Source organism: Trachypithecus francoisi, unplaced genomic scaffold (genome assembly GCF_009764315.1).
Source record: "Trachypithecus francoisi isolate TF-2019V2 unplaced genomic scaffold, Tfra_2.0 Lachesis_group18, whole genome shotgun sequence".
Lineage (NCBI taxonomy): Eukaryota > Metazoa > Chordata > Mammalia > Primates > Cercopithecidae > Trachypithecus > Trachypithecus francoisi.
The window spans coordinates 13,143,788-13,169,015 of NW_022681463.1; the positions used below are offsets into that span (position 1 = coordinate 13,143,788).

General features: G+C 37.3%; 1 protein-coding gene across 4 annotated transcripts in view; it reads left to right on the forward strand.

The window, feature by feature from the left end:
* The window catches only part of FGF14 (fibroblast growth factor 14), a 692,204-nt gene that overhangs the window by 263,848 nt on the left and 403,128 nt on the right, over positions 1 to 25,228 (forward strand). The window contains exon 1 of one of the 4 annotated variants that reach the window (XM_033177334.1): positions 8,702 to 9,638. The exons of the other annotated variants lie outside the window; for them this stretch is intronic. The gene's annotated coding sequence lies outside the window, so the exon portion shown is untranslated. Of the gene's footprint in view, positions 1 to 8,701; positions 9,639 to 25,228 lie in introns of those variants that run through there. 4 annotated transcript variants of the gene reach the window in all.

The window sequence follows — 25,228 nt, forward strand, 5'->3', positions numbered from 1 at the left end:
AGTGCCAAAGGAATGGCTGATGTGGCTGTTTAAGACCTCAGTGAAGCAACTGTACTACGTTAATATCCGAACTTTAGCATAGTTTAAAAGTGACCTCATTGCTGTTTCTAAAATATAATGAGCAGAATGGTGTAGTTTCAGATTCTTATCACTGTCACAAAGTTCATAAATATTGTTTGACTAACTAATCTAATATCCCAGGTTTTCTCCCTATCTTGATAAAAACTCCATGACTGGTCCATTAGCCAAGTATGGGAGAAAGGTAGGGCATGGCTTTGGATCTGGATCATTCTTTTCTTTTTATCTGGCATAAATCAAATATGTATGAGCTAGTTAAGATAAACATGGAGAAGAATATGCCACTTTTATTTTGCTAACTGAACACAGTACATTTCCATATTCAGATCAGTCATCCCTACTTTGGATTATTTCATGTATTCAAGCCTATGAACTCACTTTATCAATCTCGGGTTTTTTTTTTTTTTTTTTTTTTTTTTTTGGTCTTAGACTTTATTTAATCTGTGGGCTGCTTTACAGCTAGGCTTGCTGCCTATGTTGATCGTAGAATAACTAATTCTTCCAAGAGGACCATTGTGGTTGCTATAGTGTTTTTTGCAATTAAAGCTGTTTGAATCAGGGAGCCCATTTTCCAAGCAATGCCGTGGGTGTGTTGGAGCTGATTATTTTCTGTTGATTTTTTTTGTTTGTTTATTATGGAAGGCATGAGCTCGAATGCATAATGAGACTACCTGAGTCCAACCAATGGCTCTGCCACTTAGTGTGTGATCTTAGTGAAACTTTCCATGCCTCAGTTTCCTCATCTATAAACATAGATAATAATTATGATAAAAATACCTCACAGGATTGCTGTAAGGATTCCATGATTTAAAACACATATAATTGGTAAACTGGTACTTGACGTCTAATAAGTTCGTGATAAATATCAACTATCAGTGTTTGCATTCTAGATATGAACAGTATTTTTATTGTTAAGGTATAAAATGGCATAAAATTGAGCATTAAATTTTTAAAATTCTATCATCATTATAGAGTTCTGGGTCATAATATGATATATTACTGGTGGAGATCTTGCTTCTTTTAGGGAATATAGCTCTCTGAGCAAATGCATCAAGATATGTAAATTCAGTAAAAAGATTTAGAGCAAAATTGTTATTTAAAATTTCACTGGGACTGGGCCTGGTGGCTCATGTCTGTAATCCCAACATTTGGGAGGCCAAGGTGAAGGGGATCACTTAAGTCAGGAATTAGAGAGCATCCTGGCCAACAAGGCGGAACCCTGTCTCTACTCAAAATACAAAAATTAGCCACGCGTGGTGATGCACACCTGTGGTCCCAGCTACTTGGAAGGCTGAGGTAGGAGAATCCCTTGAACCTGGGAGGCAGAGGTTGTAGTGAGCTGAGATGGTGCCACTGCACTCTAGCCTGAGCAATAGAGCGACACTCCATCTCAAAAGCAAACAAACAAACAAAAACAAAAATTTCATTGGGATTGCCCTTCAAATCCCACGTGTAGAGAAATTCTGTTTACAGACAGTTTTCCAAATATTATAAACTCCATTTAGAGCTATTAACCAAAGTCCTAGTATCTTACTCATTTTTAACTCTGTACTATTTGTAATAAAAAAAAACCAATTTAAAAAATTTTAATGAGAATTCAAAGTTTAACTCAGAAGCTTTTTTGTAATTGCATCCCTGTAAATGTGCCGTTTGTTCATATGGCTTGTAGAAACTAAAACTGCTGAGCTTTCTCATGGTGTAAGCGGACTTTGTTCCACGTAAGTGACTTTACACCAGATCTTAGTTGGGGCACACGGAGGGATTTTAAGAGGAGACAATGCTGTGTTCATCAAAAAATTGTCACAGTTTTTCCTAGCGTGTAGACTGTTTCTATGACTTTTATCCTGTGTTTTTCTTTGTTGATTTGTTTGTTTGAGATAGGGTCGTCTTCTGTCACCCAGGTTGGAGTGCAATGGTGCGATCATAGTTTACTGTAGATTTGAAGTCCTGGGTTTAAGTGATCCTCTTGCCTCAGCCTTCCAAGTAGCTAGTATTATTGGTGCATACCACCACTAGGATTTGTGTGTGTGTGTGTGTGTGGAGACGGGGTCTCCCTATGTTGCCCAGACTGGTCTTGAGCTCCTGGCCTCAAGCAATCCCTCTACTTTGGCCTCCCAAAGTGCTGCGATTGCAGGCGTGAGCCACTGAACCTGGCTGATTTTTAGTTCAAAGAAACTTGGTCTGAGGTTACATTGAAGAAGTTTGGTTTAAGAATCTAGAAAGGACCAGGGAACATTTGTATCAACAGAGATTTTTTTTGTTTAATTTAAAAATCCTTAATTTAAGTGACTTTGTAAAATGATAACCAACAAATACTCAGTTTTGAATTCCTCCATCTCAGATGCCATATCAGTCACTATAAGGAACACGCTGGTCTTTATATTGTTGAGTTTCAGCATGGGGCCCCAGGCAATTAGTCCAACTTCTCACTTGAGAGGAAAGCTCTTTGCCAGTTTACACAGTGACCTTTTTCTCACAATTTCTATACCAAGATGATTCAGATTAACTCTATTGTGTGCAAAGGCACAAGTGCTAAGACAAGCTACATAATATTTGATGCCCATCATTACTTTCATTACTGATCCCCGTGGAGGTATAACATACATGCTTGCCTGTATGGGGCAGCCAGTCATAGCACTGATTTTCCATTCAGGACAATTGATTATCTCAATTGTCAATTGAGAAGTCAGAGAAATACCTGTATCATTCTCTTGAGCATACTGGGGATAAGCACACAGGTCTGGTCAAGCAACACTGCTTAGGGATGTTTTTTCCTAAGCAATGGGAAGACTAAGGAGGCATGAAAGACGGGACTGAAATAACAGAGCCTGACTGAACACTCTTCTCTCTCACAGGCTTTTTTCCTACCATGTCCTTCATTAGAATGCATGGCAACTGCATTTTTCTGAAGAGATTTTAGTGTTCATACAGGCAAGGACTATAACTTATTGTCTGCTCATTACTCAGTGTCTAGCCCAGTGCCTTGTTCATGGCATCTATACAACATATGTGTTTTAATGTAATAAACACTACATCAAAAGAAAGATGACAAAATAAATTGAAGTTTATTGCTTTTACTTGTTGACGTGTTCAGATATTTGCTTAATTTGTGTGTTTTGTAAAAAGAGATCAAGAAAAGTGAAGCGTGTCAGTTTTCTCAGAAGAAACAGCAGGGAAACATGTTAATAGTCCATTCCCCATGCACGCTGACCAGGTTTATGACATGGGTCTTAACCTCCACATGCAGAATCTAGGGAATTCTAAACAAGGTAGCCCATGCTCAACTCCATTGTATGACAAGTAGAAGCTAAAACATGCTTTTAGAAAGCACAAATGAAGCTAGTAACTAATTAATCCACCTCATATAAACCAGTCGTTAGTTAACAATTAATTGATCTAAAATGTTGGGACTGTTTTAAAAAGATTTGCAACTTAGTAAATCATGATTGATATATTAGAATGAATATTTTTCTCTTTCCTTGAGAAATTTTACCTTCTGAATTTCCATTTCTATATAAGTCTCTTGCTTTACATATTATGCTGTGTAGAAATCTTTACCATATATTTAGTCCTCTGTGATACATATACACACTTCTATAATATATATACACATAACTGCACACATATATGTTATAGAGAACTGATTTAACACAATCTGAATTACAGTTCATTTTAATAAGACATTCGTAAGTCTGATTTTCTTTTATTCCTTAAAATATTCATATACATTCATATACACCTTTCATGTACACACTAGTTTAATTAGGAGAAACTATTCCAACCTGACCAGATTATTCTAAATTTTATGTAATAACTATGATCAAAAAGCTATTTGGAATAGTTTGATTAAAATCAGTGAAGACGTAGAATTATAGTGGTAAAAATAATTATTTCACAGTAGCTCCTCCATTAAATATCATACTGCTGTGCTGGTGGGAAATCATTGATGAAAATAAGTGTGTTGAAGATAGAAAATAATGGTCAACAATCCATTTCAATATAATTGTAGGAGATGGAATAGAAAGGGTTTCAGTTTTGATGGTGTTGACAGCAGATGTTCCAAAGCTCCCTGCTGGCTATGTTTTCAGAGATAAATGCAGCTGCTCAAATGGAAATGTATTCAGGTTCAACAAAACACCTGAAAATCATTTTAACAATTCTACTCAGTGTTTCATCACTCACTTTTGGATTTAATTAACGGATAAGTAAAATAATCTTTAGTCAAAAGTAAACCCACTTAAGGGCCGGGTGCAGGGGCTCACACCAGTAATCCCAGCAATTTGGGAGGCCAAGGCGGGTGGATTGCTTGAGGTCAGGAATTTGAGACTAGCTTGGCCAACATGGTGAAACCTTGTCTCTACTAAGAATACAAAAAATTAGCCGAGTGTGGTAATGTGCACCTATAATCCCAGCTACTTGGGAGACTGTGGCATAAGAATTGCTTGCACCCGGGAGGTAGAAGTTGCAGTGACCTGAGATTGTGCCGCTGCACTCAGGCCTGGGTGCTCTGTCTCAAAAAAAAGTAAGCCCTCTTAAGAGATGAGACAGAAAACTGCCTATGACTTTTACATGACATTGCTAGATTCTGTATATCCACATCTGTCTGTCATTGACTTCTTTAGTTTGGTCCTCAGATTGAGTTAATTATGTCTTAAAATGTACCAATATGTAATGTTTTGTGTGTGTATGTTTTAAATTTACAAAAGTAGTACTGTGGTAGAAAATATTTTGCATTTTTTTTCTTCTTTTAATGTTATGTGTGTAAGATCTCCCCATGTTGTCTCTCTCTGCTACACACTATTCTGCAGTGTGCTTCCAGTATATTTCACAGTTCCTCTCCCCTGATGGACCCTGGGGTGGCCACCAACTCCCCATTCCCACATAGGAGACCATGGAAAACATTCCCATTTGTGTCTTCCGATGGATGTTGTGAGAATATCTCTGGGATATTCTCTCCAGGAGAGAGTGTATTGTATCTTAAGGCAAAAAAAAAAAAAAAAAAAAACCTTATTTTCCCAAATCCTGCCAGTTTGATCCAGAATGGCTGCAAAACTTTGTATCTACAAGGACGAAAGAGTACTTAATTCCTCATATCTTTAGTCACAGTTGGTAGTATTGACTTTCCTAATTTCTGCCATTTCGATGGATCTCACATGTTATTTGATCATTTCTTACTGTTGTAATTTGTGTTTCCATGATTACCAATGAGTTTGAACATTAGGTTCTGCCTTAAATACTGAGAAACAAGATATGGGATGCAGTCAAATAGAGCCTAGAACATGTTCAAAGATTAGAAAGAAAACATATAAACAAATTAGGTAGCAATCTCGGTGACATTAAATACTATAGGATTTTGTAATGTTTTACATTAATCTGAGTTGTAGTATTTGACCAAAGCTTTATACAGAAAACAGTATTCCAATTTATTCTATTGAGATGGCTTAGAGAAAAGGCATGATTTCAGGCCACATAACATGAGTGAGACCATGGAGATAGGAATGAGTTGCACATACGGCTGAGACAGCAGACCAGGCTGGGGCGGAGAGAGGATCATGGAGGAGGCACTGTGAGCTCATCTTAAGCAGGAAGGAAGAAGCCACATCACAGAGACAATTAAAAGCTTTCATTTGCACTAATTTTAAATAAACAATGAGAGCTGCTGTGGTTTCTTTACATAAAAGCGTTGGTTGAAAGAGAAATTTAACTTGCTCTACCTCTGGTTTGAAAAGATGGCTAGTCACATGATGGATTTCATTATTGGCACAGGAGATATTTCACAAGTAGCAAGTATGCCAGCAATATATCCCAATTTTTCAGCTGCTCACTTTCAGAGATTAAGCCTTCATTGCCTGCTACTTTAGGCAGAAACATAAGAGAGAGGCAAAGGAGGGAATTCATGTCTATAAGGGGACACCAGAAATATATCAGTTGGAGAGTTTTGCTTTTAATTTCAATTAGTTTTGAGTCACACTCTTTAGGTGTGTCGACTGTCCACAATGCAAGAATGCATCTAGTTTTGCTATGCATTTATTCACTTGGTGGAATTTCTATTTAAGCAAGCAAAAAGTGGGGGCAAACATATTTTATCACTCTTGGGCAACATTTACACCATGAACAGCCCTTCAGAGTAAAATCTCTGAGCATTTGATCTGTTATTATAGCCTTCAGGTACAGTGGATTTCATTCCTGGGCTGATGGAGGCCTGCCCTTCCGTCACAGAAACTTAAATATACCATGCCCTCAGCTGTTTGTTAACTTCAGCAACCTAGATTACGACAGGGGGATATGATATTTGAAAGTGTCATCCTAGAGCATTTGGCTTTCCCTTGTACGCTGTCTTTTTACTTTGTTTTTCTTGTTTCTTATTTTCTACCTGTGGTAGGTAGAACCATCATTGCCAAAATGTTTCCACAGGCTAATTCCAGAAACCTAGAAATATGTTCAGTTATCTGACAAAGGGGGTATTAATTTGCAGATTGAATTTAATTGCTAATCTGCTGGCCTGAAACTAGGGAAATGATCCTGCATTATCCAAGTGGACCCGATGTAATCACGAAGGTCCTTAAAATTGGAGAAGGGAGGCAGAAGAGGAGCTCAGAGGGATGTGATGTGTGAGAGATTCAACCCATCATTTCGGGCAAAGATGCAGGAGGGGACCACCAGCCAAAGCATGCAGGCAACCTCTAGAAGCTGGAAAAAGTGGGTAGACCCAGCTTCCCTGGAGCCACCAGAAAGAACACAGCCCTGCCTTGACTATTGATCAGTGAGACCCATTTTGGACTCATTTACCTCCACTTTGCCAGTCCTTTTGTCAGATGTGGGCATATTTGTTCAGCTTCTTCCCGGGACTGGAGTTCCTGAATGGCTAACCATTTTTGTGAGAGAGTAAGTGTTAATGTTAATGACAATAGTAATAATATTAGCCAACAACTACTGAGTTCCTAGCACGGGCCACTGTTCAAGTGATTTACCTTCTTAACCTTAAATATAAGGTACCAGAACTATAAGATAATACATTTATGTAGTTTTAAGCCGCTACATTTGTGGTGATTTGTTACAGGAGTACCAGGAAACTAATGTAACACTCTATTGCTGATTCTGGCCCAAGGAAAGCACATTTTATGACTCAATAGAATAGATCTGCAATGGAGAACTTTAATTTACCAGGTTGGCTCTTAATTCTTTATCAGTAAGAATTTTTTGAAACTTGTGCTTGTTTCTTCCTAAAGAGAACTAGCGCGTATACATTGTAAAGAATTGAGGAAGGGAAATACTCATGTAACATACATTTATTTATTCATGTCAAATAGAGGCAGAAATCTATTCCAATAGTGATGGAGTTTTAATATCAATACTCTTTCCAAGTCTTGCTAAAGGAGACAATTGATACCAGGTTCAATGCTCGTCCACTCTGTGGAATTCTTCTAAATGTGTAAAACTGTATCACAACGAATTTATTTTTTTTATTTTTTTTTATTTTTTTTTTTGAGACGGAGTCTCGCTCTGCCGCCCAGGCTGGAGTGCAGTGGCCGGATCTCAGCTCACTGCAAGCTCCGCCTCCCGGGTTCACGCCATTCTCCTGTCTCAGCCTCCCGAGTAGCTGGGACTACAGGCGCCCGCCTCGTCGCCCGGCTAGTTTTTTGTATTTTTCTTAGTAGAGACGGGGTTTCACCGTATTAGCCAGGATGGTCTCGATCTCCTGACCTCGTGATCCGCCCGTCTCGGCCTCCCAAAGTGCTGGGATTACAGGCTTGAGCCACCGCGCCCGGCCACGAATTTATTAATGAACTGCTCTGCTTCAAAGTTTAGTCAATGTCCTCAGTAATCAGTTCAACATGGAGTGAAAATATCCTTAAAGGAAAGTTTTAATTTCTTTATTTCTCCCTTTCCTTCCCCTTCCCTCCTTCCCTCCTTCCCTCCTTCCCTCCTTCCCTCCTTCCCTCCTTCCTTCCTTCCTTTCTTTCTTTTTCTTTCTTTCTTTCTTTCTCTTTCTTTCTTTCTTTCTCTTTCTTTCTTTCTTTCTCTCTCTCTCTCTTTCTCTCTTTCTCTTTCTTTTCTTTCTTTTCTTCTTCCTTTCCTTTCCTTTCTTTCTTTCCTTCCTTCCTTCCTTCCTTCCTTCCTTCCTTCCTTCTTTCCTTCTTTATTTTCTTCTTTCCTTCTTTCTTTTTTTTGATGGAGTCTCACTCTGTCACTCAGGCTGGAGTGCAGTGGTGTGCTCTCAGCTCACTGCGACTTCTGCTTCCTGAGTTCAGGTGATTCTCCTGCCTCACCCTCCTGAATATCTGGGACCACAAGTGTACTCCACTACACCTGGCTAATTTTTGTATTTTTTAATTTATTTATTTATTTTTAGACACAGTTTTACTCGTGTTGCCCAGGCTGGAGTACAGTGGTACGATCTCGGCTCTCTGCAACTTGCGCCTCCCAGGTTCAAGCGGTTCTCCTGCCTCAGCCTCCCAAGTATCTGAGATTACAGGTGCCCGCCACCACGCCCAGCTAATGTTCGTATTTTTAGTAGAGACAGAGTTTCACCATGTTAGGCTGGTCTCAAACTACTGACCTCAAGTGATCCGCCTGCCTCGGCCTCCCAAAGTGCTGGGATTACATGCGTGAGTCACCTTGCCCAGCCTAATTTTCAAATTTTAAGAGAACTTAGTATTACTGAAAAGTCTGCCTGTGTCACAGAGAATGCCGTTAACCTTTTCCAGCACAAACCACTTCTCTTCAGAAGAGAGCACCTTCTTTTTCACAGATGTTCGCTAGTGACCTAGCATGAGCTTCATGCTTTGCTTCCCTCTAGAGTCTGTTTGCAATGACTCTAGAGTGATCACGTGTTCATGGGGAAGTGAGGGTGGAGTTTTTCAGAATTAGCTCTCACCTTGGGGTGAGTTATGTGGCTAAAAACCCAGTAAGTTTGATTTGCTAGAACAAATTCAAACTTCCTTTCAAAAGAATGTGAGTTCAGAGCCAAATGGGAATTAGAGAATCAACTTCAGCTTTCTGTTAACAGTAACACTGCAGGGACTTCCTACCTCTACTTGGCCAGTCCACTTGTCAGCCACAGGCATATTTGTCCACCTTCTTATGGGGCTGGAGTTCCTAAATGGCTAACCTTTCCTGGGAGATAGTGTTAATAATAAAAGTAATGATATTAGCCGACAGCTACTGAACTCCTAGTTTGGGCTACTATTTGAAGGATCCACCCTCTCAACAGTCTTATGGATTAAATGCTCTATCATCATCTTTTTTTATAGATGAGAAAGCCGAGGCACAGAGAAGTTAAGCGATGTGTCCAAGGTTCCTTTGTTAGTAAGGGGTAGAGTCAGGACTGGATATCTGGGATGTGGAGTGAAGACCGCATTATGACACGGAACCCACTGCCTCTCTGTGAGAGCCAGGGCAGGCAGTGTTCACAAAGGTGTCCTCCTTCCTGGAAGGCACAGGTGCTTCCCTACCACTGTGAAATGGGGATGGAGGGATCAGTGGGAGCAGAGCAAGTGTAGGTGAGCCCTGCTCACTTGTGCTGTCATTTACAGCTAGAGACAGCGGATAGCTACCAGGTGAGACTCCATGGCTAACATGATGCAAAAAAATCTTGGTTAAAAATATGTAGCACTTCTAACAATCTCATTGTGAATACCACTTGTGTGTTAATTTATTTTAGTCACTTCATTCAAGTCATTGGCATTGCTCAGTGGTGAGAAATTTCTCCCATTTTGCCTTTCCTAGAAGGAATCTAGGATCAACCAACATTTTATGAATTTAACACTTGTAACAAAAAGAAAAGAACATTAAGACATAAAAATTTTAAATAATAAAATCATAAGCATTCATGATTCTCTGAGTTAGGGTTTTTTATGGTTTTAAATGTGAGAAAAAGTTATACAAATCCTCTTTTCATCTGATTTTCTTCCTTATGATAGATAACTCTTACAGATATTAGCTGTAAGTTAACATCATGGGCTTTGACTTTGGGCACACTGAGAGTTGAAGCCTTGCATTACAACTTAGTGGTTGTGTACACTTTTCTAAGTTCATTGATGTTTCTGATACCTACTTTATGCTTCATACAGAAAGGGGAAGTGATAATACCACTTAGCTCATAGATTTATTGTTAAGATAATGTGTGTAAAACATTTGGTGCAATGCTTAGTATAAATACATTATTCCATAAATACTTCAGGTTTATTATAATTGTAATAATCTTGGTCTCCAGTTTTGCTTTTCTCTCTTTTTACTTATGAGACAAATGGACTTCAGTTTAAGAGTAAACATGAATATGTAGATATACAATGATCACAAGATTATATTATATATTATATATAAGGTTATATATAATATATAAGATTATATTATATATTATATATAATCTTATATATAATATATATAGATTATATACTCTATATATATGTGTATATATATAAAATATGAGTGAGGTAGGCATCCTGGTGCAATGGAAGAGCTGGGCAAGTCATTAAGAAGTGAGTTCTAGTGTAACTCTGCAGTTCTAGTGACTCTGCAGTTCCTTACTCAGCTTGTTATCTCAAAGCAAATTGTTCTAGCCATTGTGGCCCTGATTCTACCTATAAAATGACAAGAGTTAAATCTTCTTTAAGTATTTTATACAGACAGAATTTACCTGCCAATCCCATCTGCCACCAGATGGGACAAATGGCTTGATTCTTGTTAGCCTCAGTTTTCTCCTTGGTAGAATCGAGCTAATGAATGGTAACTACTGCACAGAATCATTGAGAAAAATTAGATGAGATGTTGGCATATAGGAAATGATCAATAAGAGTTAGGTACTTTTATTAAAATGATGACTATTGGTATTTAATTATTAAATTGTGATATGAAATTGAAGTATGGTTATAAATATGTTTTAAAACAATTTTACAGTTTCTCAAAAAAATATATAATTACCATATTGCTCAGTAATACCACTCCGAGGTATATACCCAAGGGAACTGAAAGGAGGGACGAAAATAGATACTTGTTTTCCAGTGTTAATGGCAGCATTATTCACAGTAGCCAAATGGTGGACAGAAACTAAATGTCCATCAACAGATGAATGAATAAACAAAATGTGGTATCTATGTACAATAGAATATTTGAGAAATGACATTCTGATGCATGAGTAAACTTCTGCAACATGAATGAACCTCGAAAACATTATGCTCAGTGAAATAAACCTAAACATAAAAATGTTAAATAATAAAATCATGAGCATTCATGAAATACTACCATGCTTAAGATCATTCAGCACTTCTCCAGAATGCAAAGTATGTTTAGAGTTAGATGCAGACTTACATGTGAATAAAAGATTTTCTCTAGCCTTACTCTCCAAAATCCAAAGAGTAACAACAGAACAGCAATAAGAAAGAACAAAGTGACATGAAAATAATTTGAGGGCAAAAAGCAAGAATGAGAACTGTACATATTCAGGTAAATTCTGAGAACAAGGTAGTGCTGTAAAGAGAGGAAAGAATAGAAAGAAGTATTAATAATCACTAAAAATTAAAAAGCTGTCCCACTTGAAAGTATGAACTGGGTTATTAAGAGAAAGGAGAAAAACTTACTGTGGACTGTGCAGTGTGGATCTGGGACAAAAGGTAGTATAGGAAAGTATAATTTATAGAATAGAAAGCTATATGGAGTTTTAAAAATAAGTGTTAATTTTGACCACCAAAATAGATATTATTATACTCTCAAGAAAGAGGAAAATGTTGAGGTGTATCCGTAGTAGGGTTCTGTTACAGCAAAAGTACAAGACAATAGAATGTGCAGCTATTAAAAATTAGAAGAGACAAGGCCAATTTTCTATAGTACTGGAATTTTTTGGTATTCACTAAAATTAAAGATTTAAACAAAAGAAAGTCAGATGTCTCTTACCCTTAGAATGCACCAGTATGGATGCAGTTCTGGAAATGTACTGTACAGGCATGAGTTCAAGTCCTCCGATGGACCAGATGGATTTTTATCTCCTCATCCAGGAGCAGGAGGGACAGCACATTTCTTGCTTTTAATGATCTGAGACTTCCAATGTTTTCCTTTTGTCTTTCTCTAGCATCTCTGCCTTTTTCCTGAGCCTATTTGTTCCTGCTTCATCTTCCTGTTATTTATATACATTCATAGCAAACACTCTTTAGCATTGATTTTAGGAACAAAAGCTTATGATGGTATATAAAATTCTTATCTTTACCTTCCTTCTCTCTATATTGAAAAATAATTTCTGTACCTTTTATTCTTAGAAATACTATTTCACTACTCTAGTATTCAGAACACCCCTCAATTTCTCCAGGTTAAGTTTCTGAAGTTCAGCAAAACTACATGAAATTCCAACAATTCAAAATAAAATAACCATATGGTTTCACCACACACTGTTACTGTTTTTTGTTTATCTCTTTTGAAAAACTTTAAACTGTGGATTGCTTCACATTTTGGTAAGCTAAACTCACAGATATTATTGTTTAATATGTACACTTGATCAACTTTCCGCATATTGTATTTCTATTGAAAATTTCTTTTGCTAAGGTTATCAAGCTAGTTCTCCAATTTGTTAGTCAATTATATTTTTTGGTTTTGACAAGTAAAGCTTTTATTGAATTTTCTTATTACACATGCATTGATATTATTTAAAAATACAAATTCAAAGAAAAAAGAAAACATAGAAAACCACGAGTCACTCAAAATATCTCAACTTGCAGATAACCATTGTTAATATTCTGCTATGAATCATCATTTAGAATCATAGAGCCACTTCTCAAAGAGTAATAGACACAACACTTCACCTACTGATGTATGAAAACTGGCCCAGGAATTAACATAGATAGAAAGAAAATGCTGGTTCATGGTAACTATTGCTGTATGTGTGTCTCCATCGACCGTTGGATACTACCTATTCTTCTTCTGGGGATATGGGATGAAACATCCTCTCTCAGGAAGACACCTGGATAGCAGGGCAGAAAAGCCATTTTACATTCAGCCTTTTTGACAAAGAAGTAAGCACTTGAAAAATTATTTACTTTTTCTGTTTTATTTTCCAGTATAGCATTCAACTGATTTGAACTGTTTCTTTTTAAAATATATTTTGCATAGCGTGTCATGGCATAAAATACACAACAGTCATTTTAATAAATATTCATTGTCTAACTTGCCTTTTGGCAACTGATGATGTGGATATATTAGATGAAATTTTAATTTTAAATAAAAGCTCTGTCATATCATAAGAAATCTGAGGCTATACAATTTTAAAATTCTCAAATTTCAGGGGAAAGCTTGCATGGAGATTGGATTATTTACTTCTCACCCAAACCAGCTCTTCTCTCTCAGTTCCCTGTGTCTGTGGTTACCATCACCATTCACTCGCTTATCCAAGCTAAAGAGGCCTTGGCTCTTTTCTCTCCCTTCATCCCAGCCATTATAAAGCATACAATTCAATGGCATTAATTATATTCAGAGAATTATGCAACCATCACCACTACTTTTTCCAAAACTTTATTCATCATCCCAAACAGAAACTATCATACCCATTAAGCAAGAACTCCCATTTCCTCCCTCTCCTTTGCTACTGATAATCTCTAATCTACTTTAGGTCTCTATGAATTTCCCTACCTTAGGAACTTCATACATGTGGAATCATACAATATGTGTCCTATTGTAAAACATTTAATTCACATAAATGACTATTGTTTCATACTTGTTCTATGGAGTGCCTTACCAGTAGCTCTTTAAATTAAATCTAACATGAGTCTGAGCATGCAAAACACTTAATATCTGGATGGGGGTCAAGAATCTTATTTTAAAGCTATTAGTGATATCCACTATCTCTAATACAAAAACTTTGAAGATGTAGAGCAATATGAAAGCTGGAAAGTAATGGGAAAATGGTAGGGCCATCATCTAAGGACTTAGAAAGCTTCATAGTGTTTGAATTTGGAAAACTGGGCAACATTTTGATCACCTGCATTCAGAAAAACTGTTTAGTACCATTTCTTCTTTGTCCAGCCCTTGATATTCTGGGTGTTAGTGTCTTACAAGAAAAATCAATTTTTACTTAATCTGCCTGTTACCTAAATTCCTATAGCAGCAGCATTATATGCATTTTAATTAATAGCTCGAATGCTTTTCTCTAATATCTTAAGCAAAACTTCATTTTCTAACTTAATTATTGATTAACCTTGCATTCTTCTTTCTACCATCTTTGTAATTTTACTTAGCAAAGTGCTTAAAATGTAGCTTCTTCTCAATCTGGTAGTAAACATTGTTGGCTGCATATGACCTAGAAAATTATGTTCCAGGCTTGATTTGATAACCTCCAAGTTCTTTAATCTTTCTGTGATTTGGTTTTGGTATACCAACTGATAAGCTACTTCACATGGAGGTGTCTTCTTAATCAGCTCATTCTTACTATCCGTCTGTCTTTCTAGCTATCTCATTACCTGTCTATAAATTCTTTGTAAGGCTACCCATCTTAGAATCAAATCTCAATTAATCTGATTGCTCCATGTGTCTGGTCAAGTGAATTTTACAGGTAACTTGGAAGTATTTGGTAGGTAAAGGGAAGGCTAAGGCAGCTTGAGATCAAACACTTGCCACCTCTACGACCTGGAGCAATGATTTTCCACTTTCGTAAATACCCATCTCATAGAGTTATTTGGGGGATCAAATGCTTTAATTAATATGAAGTATTTAAAATAAGTCTTGGAATATTTACATCCTCAATCAGTATTTGCTACTGTTATTTTTGAAATATTTATATCAAAAATCTTTCTAAGACCAAACTGTTCATTTTCCTGCCAGAGAAAATGCAAAGTAGGGTATGTAACTAAATAGTTCTATTAAAATCAAAATGCTTATAATAAGTTGCATTTTGATTTTCAGAAGTGTAAAACACTGCCAAAGAGTCATTTGGCAGGCATATAACAACGGAAAGATACCCGCTGGCTTTAACAACAAGATGAAGACTGGTTATTTTGGAGAAAGCACTGTATATGATGAGCTACTCCCGCTGTCATCATATCTATGCAAGGAGAAATGATGTTTGTGGGCACATATGGACTAGGGGCTTGTTAGCAGGAAGCTGAAAGGTCAAGATACCTGCTGAAAGTCAGAAGTGGAGGGGAGGGGAGGGATGGGATTAGGGTTTCAAGAGAATCCAGGTTGAGGAGGCTTTGGATAATAAAAGAGAATTTCAGCTAGGATCAGAAGTGCTGTTACTAATATGTGGGCTGAGTATAAAAATACCAGCCTCATATACTATGGGGAAATTAGCAAATTCCTGAATGAATAGAAATCTTCAATATGTTGGATGGCATTTTTCTTGGGTGAGTTTGTGAATAAATTAAGTTGCTTTTTAATCTGTTGCTTTTAAATGCAAATACATCCCAGGAGAACAAAACTCATGACTCTAGTCTATCCTGTGAATTTGTGTAATTACAAACAATATTTCAATCATTGATGGTTTCTTATTTTGTCTTTGTCAATTTACATTTGATTTCATTCAGTTGAGACATAACTTTCAAATGCCAGAATAAGGTTTCCTCAGCAGAAAGCCACTTTCTTAGGCTACTCCATAAAAGCTAAACTGGTATTTTTGCTTATGTTAGACACTTGGATTTTATGTTTAATTGCCTTTAAGCCAGATGAGACAAACCTTTGATGAGGAGCATGATGAATTTACACTCCATTAGCTTTGTTCAGAACATACTTGATATAGCAGAAACTGTTCCCTGACATTCCCGTCCTCAATTTCAAAGACACACTTCCAAGTCTTACAGGAGCATTTGAGTACATACAATACATACACTTTAGACTATTTTTAGAGCAAAGCACAAGGGTGTATAAATTAATATATGTAAACATTTCCACTTGGATCAAGTCTATAACACATAGTTATTGGCAACAAAATATGATTACAAATAAAAACTTAATAATTTTCATGGGATATAAGTTTCCCAGGGTTAAACTTTTTCTTCTGCATTTAGTTTTACTGTGCTTATTAGTGGTAAATGATAAATCAAATATATTTTTTTCAAAATATTTAGTAATTGTTAACTATAAAAACTAATTTTTTAAAGTACACATCTCTTCTGGGGATGGATGGGATCAAAAATGAAGAGTATGGTCCCTTGGGCAAAGGAGACTTTGCCAACACAAATATTTTGAATTTCCCTTTGAGAAGATTTTCCAGCTGTAGGCAATGCCCCAGAGTAAGATTCCTGATCACTGAGAGGTATGGCTTTCCTCTGTCAAGTGAGAAGCCCATTTGTGGAAGGAAGTTGTGGGCAAGCAGATTCCAAACAGGCTTGCAACCCCACAGCAGGCACTGGCTCAAGCAGGTCCATTGTAGAAAGATAGGGACTAAGGATTTGGATTCTGATCCTGAAATCATTCTGGCCTGAGTACCTTGGAAAGTGTTTGTGTATGCTCGGAAGTACTCTGTCCCTAATTTAAAGATCACTTTTTGGCCGGGCGTGGTGGCTCACGCCTGTAATCCCAGCACTTTGGGAGGCCGCGGCAGGCGGATCACCTGAGGTCAGAAGTTTGAGACCAGCTTGGCCAACATGGCGAAACCCCGTCTCTACTAAAAATACAAAAATCAGCCAGGTGTAGTGGCAAGTGCCTATAATCCCAGCTACTTGGGAGGCTGAGGTGAGAGAATCGCTTGAACCTGGAAGGTGGTGGTTGCAGTGAGCCGAGATCACGCCACTGCCCTGTAGCCTGGGTGACAGAGCAAGACTCCGTCTCAAAAAAAAAAAGAAAGTCACTTTTCTATGGTAGATGAGCCACAAGGCTACACTGTGTTGTACTGTCAAATCTCTTACAGATTGTGGACTATTAACGCATTTTTTGAAAACCTGCATTTCACCAGGGTTCTGGATGGCATCTTTGTGAGAAGTAGGGAAGGCAGAGCAGCTGGGGACACACATATGTGCTGCTTCCAAAATTACTTTCTCTTGTAGTGAAAGCACTGGTAGTGGCCCAGGCCTAACTACTTATGTCCTGTGTCCTTGGATCCCAGCTTTTGAATCCCTCAGACAAACAAAGGTCTCTCTAATAGATCTTGTTTAAAACTATTCACGATGCTGACATGAATAAATCCTAAGCATGACCTCACAGCTTAGCGGTACCTTTGGGACTCTCACTAGTATAGCTTTCCACTTTCTTTGCTTTTTTCCCTAGGTCTTTTTGTTGAGTTGTTTACTGCTTTGTTTAGTGTTGCAGCTTCCCATATCTTCCCCTATGCTTCACATTGGTGTGCCTTTGCGATTTTCCATGACACCTCTTTTTGATGAATGTCTTCCTGGTGGGATTTTGTTGGGCCATCCAAAAAGACCTGTATTAGTGAGTTGAAGAAACAGCTTCCCAGGAGCCTTGACTCAAAGGGCTCAAGAAGGCACCAAGAGCTCTGAGAAGGTGTCTGTAGGGCCAGGAGATGCCAGAATCAAGTGAGGTTGGTTGGCAGGAGGGTGGGGTGTGATGGGGTGAGGGTAATGTTCAACGCTGGCTGTAGATCAATATCACATGGAAGTTTATTAAAAGTACTGATGCCCAAGCCCCATCCCAGCTAATTTGAATCTCTGGGTGGATCCTGCTCTCTGCACTTTTTCTGACTTTTGTGATAAAAATGTTCAAACATACAGAAACATTTAAAAATGGGAACAATAAACATCCTTATTCACTGTCCAGTTTCAATGATTGTTAACAGTTTGTTATATTTGGTGTGCATGCACAAATGCAGGTAAACACGTGTGTGCACATACTTACATATATAACATTTATGTGTGTTCATATGTATAAATAATATATATAAAAATATATAATATATATGCACATAGACATATTTATTATTTATTTATTTCCCTCTAAGCCATTTGAAGGGAAGCTGCAGACACCATTTTACCTCACCTCTATGAATAAGGACTTTCACTGACATAGTCACATATCATTATTCTCCTTAGAATATTAAAAAATACTTTTTTAGCATCATTTGGTATTCTGTTCATATTGAGATTTTCTGTTTTGTCTTCCCTAGTTATTTTCTTATCCAGGATCCAATCAAGGTTATTGCATTGCGTTGGTTATTGTGTGTCATTAGTCTCTCCCAGTCTAGAACAATCTCCCTAGTTACCCTCTCCCCATGATATAGTCTGTTAAGACTCAGCCAGTTTTCTTGTAGAGTACCTGTGTTCAAGATAGATCTGAGTAATTTTTCAAAGTATTGGCTAGTTTATCTATTTTATTTTCTCTGGAATGAGGAAGGTAAGCCTAAATTCTTGATGAGATTCAACTTAATCATTTTGGCAAGGATGTCTCGTAGATGATGCTGTAGACTTCAAATTGCAACACATTGGAGGCCCATGAGGTCACTATGATTGATACTCAAGTTGGTGTTGGACAGATCCTCCTGCTATAAAGGTCCTAGCATCCAGTGATGATGTTTGCCTGAATCAGCAATTTTACTAAATTCATTAGGGGTTATAGAAATCTATGATTCTTCTAAATTTATTAGCTGGGAATGAACTACACATACTCCAATAATATAATACTAAAGGCATAATCATTGTCATTTGACCACCATTTTTTTCAGAGTAAGAATTGTATAACAATTGCATCTAGTAAATTTAATTTCATTGTTTGGTGTAAGTGTGAAATCATATACTTATTTATGCTTTATAAAGAAATATGAAATATCTTCAAATTTATTTTTTAAGTGACAAAAAATTGTATGTATTTAATGTGCACAACATGATATTTTGAAGTATATATACATATATGATAGAATACTATTCAATCATAAAAAGAAGGAAATAAAACATAGCTAAATTTTTTTTCCAAACTTGCAAAGTGGGAGTCCTTATGAGTTCATACATGAGTTCTTCTGAAAACCCACTGTTAATGTTTGAGCAATTATTTGGTTTCTGACGCAATATGTCTCAGACGCATCTTGAAATTGTTCTAACATAGACGGACCACCATTTAAGCAGCGCAAGATCCTTTGAGTATAAAATAGTCTGTAGTAACCGATACTTGGGTGACAGAGGCTTTTATTGTCACTGCGGTGTTATGTTTCAAGCCCTTTAAGTTGTCAAAGTTAAAAAATTATTTTTAAATCAAAATTTAATACTTTAATATTATAGGGTTTTCTTAAATTCTTTATTTTTCTCTCTCTTTTTAATGTTAACAAGCTTGATTCCTAATAACAATATATTTACTCATCCTATACAATAACTACAATAATGTTAAAATTATTTATCATATACAATATATTTATCCTATACAATGAATATAATAATTTCAAAATTAATATCTCGACATTAGTACTAACAACAAAACTATTGTGAAAATTACACATTAGATTTTCCTTTGTCTTGAATATATACACAGAATTCTGTGTTAAAAAGTCACTTGAAATAATTATGTTCTCTTGCAAGTGGGTACCAATTTGGCATATTATGCAGTTATATTCATTTATTGTAGTTATTAAAATAGATAAAATATCTACATGGCTCAAAACTGAAATTAAATAAAAAGGTTCACACGGAAAGTTATTTCTTTCCCTAGCCTCTCTACCCATTTTTTTCTTTCTACTTAGTAACCGTTTTTGTTAGTTTCTGATTTATGCTGCCACTGTTTCTTTTTGAAAAAATAGACAAATACACATACTCACATAAACTTACAAATGTTTTTCTTGTTTTTCCTTGTCCTTACCAAATGTTGCCCACCATATATATATCATTCTACACATTTTTTTTTTCTTTTAAAACAACTTATCCTTGGGATCACTCCAACACTGCTGTCTTTCTTCATCCTCTTCTCTGGCTGCATAGTGGATGGGTGCGCCACAGTTTATTCTACCAGTACCCTCAGGATGAACACTTGAGTTGTTTCCTGGCTTCTGCTATTATAAACAATGCCTCCTATGCCTATAGTATTTTGTACTCCTAGAGATACGTCTTCAGGGTAAATTTCTACCTTGATTATCAGTATTTTTCAAAGCTCTCCAAGTGATTCCTCTATGAAGCTGAGTTGAGGCTTCCTGGAATAAATTTAGGATTGTGACTTGACTCAGTTAAAAGTCAGGTGCTTAGAACCACAAAGAAGTTTGTGTTTCAGGTATGACAGACCCAGAACATGGAGCAAGTCAGGACAGAAGCAGACTAGAGTTGGGCTACGTGACGTGGGAGGATGAGAACAGATAAAGGGCAGAAGCCAAGTAAACAGACAAAAAAATTGGAAAAGCCAAATACAGAGAGCTGAATATCCCTGCAAAGACTGGGCCAACCACCAGCACCAGAAAAAATATTACAGAAACCAAAAAGGCAAGCTAGGTAAGGAGAAAAGCAGACAAGAAGCTCAGAACAGCTGAAAAGAACCTGGGAATCGGAGGCAAAACGTAGGCTCAGGTGTTAAGAAAGTGAGTGACCCCTATCTGGCTGGCATATGAGGTTCCCAAGAACAGGGGAGTGGGAGCCTGTCTGTGGGTGGAGTGAGGGGTAGACTGCATTCTGCAGCGAAGGCCATGACCCCAAGTGGGCTGATCATTCGTTGTTGGTGTGGGAGGTGAGGCAGGGCCGTGTGGACCTACGAGGAGCTTAACTGGGCTTTTATTTTCCTGTTGTAGTAAAATACTTGTGTGCATAACATAGTATTTACCATTTTAACCACTTTTACCTTTACAATTCAGTGGCATTAGTTCCATTTGGAATATTTGGCAACCATCTCCACTATGTGTTTCTAAAACTTTTTTGTCATCTCCAACAAACTCCGTATCCATTAAGCAATAACTCTCCATTCCTTCATGCCCCTGCTCCTGGCGCCCTCTAATATACTTTAGGTCTTGATTAATTTGCCCGTTCTGGCACTTCACATAAATCAGATCATACAAGATTTGTCCTTTCATGCCTGGCTTATTTTACTTAGTATAATATTTTCAGGACTCATCTATGTTGTGACATGTATTAGAAATTTATTTTTTCTTTGTGGAAGAATAACATTCTATTGTATATGTTATACATATGATTATAAAATATAATTTATTGTATGTAGAATATGTGTATATTCTCCTATGTGTGCATATATACACATGCACACACACACACACACACCTAGGAGTAAAATTATTGATCATATGTCATTCCGTGGTTAATATTTTGAGGAACTCTCAAACTGTTTTCTGTGATGGCTACGTCATTTCACATTCTTACCAGCAAGGTACAAGGATTATAATTTATCCACATCCTCAGCAATACTTGCTATTTTTCTTTTTTTAAATTATTATAATCGCCATCCTAGTGATATGAAGTAGTGGACTGTGTTTTATTCTATTGTTTGTTTGCTTATTTATTTATTTGAGGTGGAGTTTCGCTCTTATTGCCCAGGCTGGAGTCCAGTGGCGCGATCTCGGCTCACCGCAACTTCCGCCTCCTGGGTTCAAGCAATTCTCCTGCCTCAGCCTCCAGAGTAGCTGGGATTACAGGCATGCATCACCATGCCTGGCTAATTTTGTATTTTTACTAGAGATGGAGTTTCTCCATGTTGGTCAGCTGGTCTTGAACTCCCAACCTCAGGTGATCCGCCCACCTTGGCTTCCTAAAGTGCTGGGATTACAGGCGTGAGCCACCGCACCCTGCTGTTTTTTCTACTTTTATTTTTGGTTCATTTGTTACATGGGTAAATCGTGTGTCACTGAGGATTGGTGTACAAACGATCTTGTCACTGAGGTATCGAGCAAAATACTTGATAGGTAGCCTTTCAACCCATCCCCCCTACACTCTCCACTCAAGCAGTTCTCAGTGTCTGCTGTTTCCACCTTGTGTCTATGTGGTAGCTCCTGTCCAGAATCCGTAGGAAACTTAAGCAAATCAGCAGGCAAAAAACAACCCCATTAACAAATGGGCAAAGGACATGAACAGACACTTCTTAAAAGAAGTCCTACATGTGGTCAGCAATGATATGAAGAAATGCTCATCATCACTAATCATCAGAGAAATACAGATCAAAATGACAATGAGATACCATTTCACACCAGTCAGAATGGCTACCATTAAAATGATCACTAAAATAATCATTGCTCATTTTTGAGCAGTGGTCTTGCATCTGATGATTGTGATAAGACTGCAGTGGTATGGATATGATAAAGTCTTCCTGTTGAAAGAACAAAGAGGGTGAGGACAAGCGGGGAAGGGAAGGAGAACCATGGGGACAGCTGTGACTCTGTGTTACCTCTGTGACAAAGCCTGTTCCCCCTAGGGTAACCTCCAACAAGAAGGCTTTTATTGATCCCATTCATGCATAAGCAACTGTGCTTTCATCACCACGAGGATCAAAGAAGAAGCAGCCTTCTAAATCATTTACCTGATGGGCAGGGGTTCTCCACTCTCATTTCTCCCAAAATTATCCTTTAGCATTAGTTCCATCTGTCCAATTCAGCCTTTTAAAAGGCTATACAATGAAAAGTTTAACTTATTTTATTTTACTGGAAGAGCATGTAACATGAGATCTACCCTCTTAACAAATTTGTGAGTGTTCAATATGTAATTGTTGAGTATAGGTACAATGTTGTGCCGCCAATCTCTGGAGCTATTCATCTTGACTAAAACTTTATGCCTATTGATTAGTAAGTTCTCCTCTCCCACTTCCCTCAGCCACTGGTAACCACCATTCCACTCCTTGATTCTACGAGTTTGACTGTTTTAGATACCTCAGATGAGTGGAGTTGTGTAGTGTTTGTATTTCCATGACTGAGTTATATCGCTTACCATAATGTTCTCAAGGCTCATCCATGTTGTCATATATCAGAGGATTTTCTTAAAGTCGAATGGCTTTCCATTGTATATATGCACCACACTTTCTTTACCTATTCCTCTATTGATTTATGTTTATGACAGTATAAATGTTGATGGACATTTATGTTGTTTCTACATCTTGGTTGCTGTGAATAATGTTACAATGAACATAACAATGCAGGTATCTCTTCCAGATTCTTATTTCAATTATCTTGGAATTGACACCAAAAGCTCAAGTAACAAAAACAAAAATAAACCATGGGACTACATCAAACTCAAAAGCTTCTTCACAGGAAAGGACACAATCAACTGAGTGAAAAGGCGTCATTCGATATGGGAGAAAATATTTACTAATCATATATCTGATAAAGGGTTGATCTCTAAAATATATAAGAAAGTCCTGCAACTCAATAGTACCCCAAAATGAATAACCCACTTAGAAAACAGGCATAGAACATGAATAGATATTTCTTCAGAAAGACATACAATAATTAATAGGTATATGTAAATGCCCAACGTCACGAATCATCCAAGAAATGCAAATAAGACACAATCTTTCAGTTTCATTTTCCTCCTTGGACTAGATTATTTGCACCACTCTCCTTCCCTTGTAGTTTGAGCTAATGACCAATCCAGTCTTGTAATATTTTCTTTTGCCTCTTGATGATTGAAGGATCGGATCTTGTTAGGCCGGGACTATGTTCCTCTCTCAGCTCAAGGTAAAACCAGCTGTCTCCACAGTGAGGTGAACCCCAACATGGTGGCGTTAGTGACTTTCCTTGAATTTCTGTTTCTTGGAGTGTGGTTGCCTAAGTAGTAATGATTTTCCCCATAATTTTATTCCTTTTACTACTTGCGAAATTGGAAGATATATAAACTGAAATAGTTTTCTTCAGTGTAAACATATCTTAATTTTAACATCAGCATCTTCTGTTTATGAGTCTGAGGGCAAAGGGGTGGGAGGGTCATCTCCCAACGCTTTGACCAGTGGTTCTCAAATGTGGCTACACAGCAGCACCATCCATTAGGCTTTAACAAGTACCGTAAAGAGGTTTGGAACTAGTGGGTCTGAGGATAGCCCTTGATGTGGGCATTTTGAAAAAGCTCCAAAAGTAATTCTGACTCAAAGTTTTAGGTGGAGTCAATGGAGAATATAGATATATTCACAATCAAATTGTATTATAATTAAGATACTTTCCATGTAGTTTTATTTTACAGTAATCCTCAGGGATCTTTTTGATTTAAAGAAGGGTTTTGTATTCTGTTATGCCACCTTCTGGGATTGCTGCAGGGTTTGATCAATGTCCTATCACTGAAGGATGTATACCCACCACAGAGGGATGGGTAAGGAAGGAGAGAAAAAGAAAGGGATGAAGAGAGAAGCCCTGGTCTAGGATTCTAATGAATACAGAATCCAAGTCAAGCAAGAAGGTGGTTCCTCTTGCAAACTGATTCTGATCTTTTAACTGTTATACCAGAAAATCCAATTCAGTTTATCTGTAGCAGAGCTTTCAACAGAGAAGCATGCTTGTTAATAGAACTTAGATCTTGGTGAAATATTTGTCTTTGTATCTGTTCATACTGCTAATTGAATTCACAGGTAAAAACAAAACTAATTGTATTCCATGAAGATCAACTTCTGATCTAAGTAGATGTCAGTAAAGTGTATAGCTAAATATCTGACCTTTTCTGTAGAATTAAGACCTACTTTTCCAAGAGTACAAGAACTATGTCTTATAGTGCATTGTGTCCCCAATCTTTGGAGTACTGAACCCTAACTTGGAAGACTTCAGTCTTGAGAGAGCCATTAGAAAATTGCTTAAGGTTGATGAAACTATATTCTCATCTGTAAGGAATGTTATATATCTACCCTGCAGAGTTATTATGAGGCTCAGAAATTAAAGTGTAAAGTGCAGAAGCTATAAAGTGCTGTACATGTTTTAAAATCAAATAATTTGGTAAAATAATTTATTGTCATTACTATTAAGGATTTTATGAAGATATCCCAGAACCATTACCTATTTAATCATGTCATGCCCCAAGGTAATTTGAGCTATGGTTTTATTTATTTATTCCAAACTTCTGGAGCACAGAAGACTTTTGGTAAATGTTGATTGATTCAATGAATGAATACATGGTTAATTCAAAACATGGGGTTTGAAAGAGAGTAAATGTACCTTTCAAATGACTTTAAAACCTTCGGGGAAAAAATCAATATAAAACTTGCAGGTGGTACGTGCGATGTGACTCAGATTTTAAACACTGAACTGGTTGGACAGCCCTTTGGGCTGGGGGTGGCAGGTGTGGAGAGGGGGTACCTGAGCTTCTCACCCCTGCCCCACCTACGTAGATTCACGTCT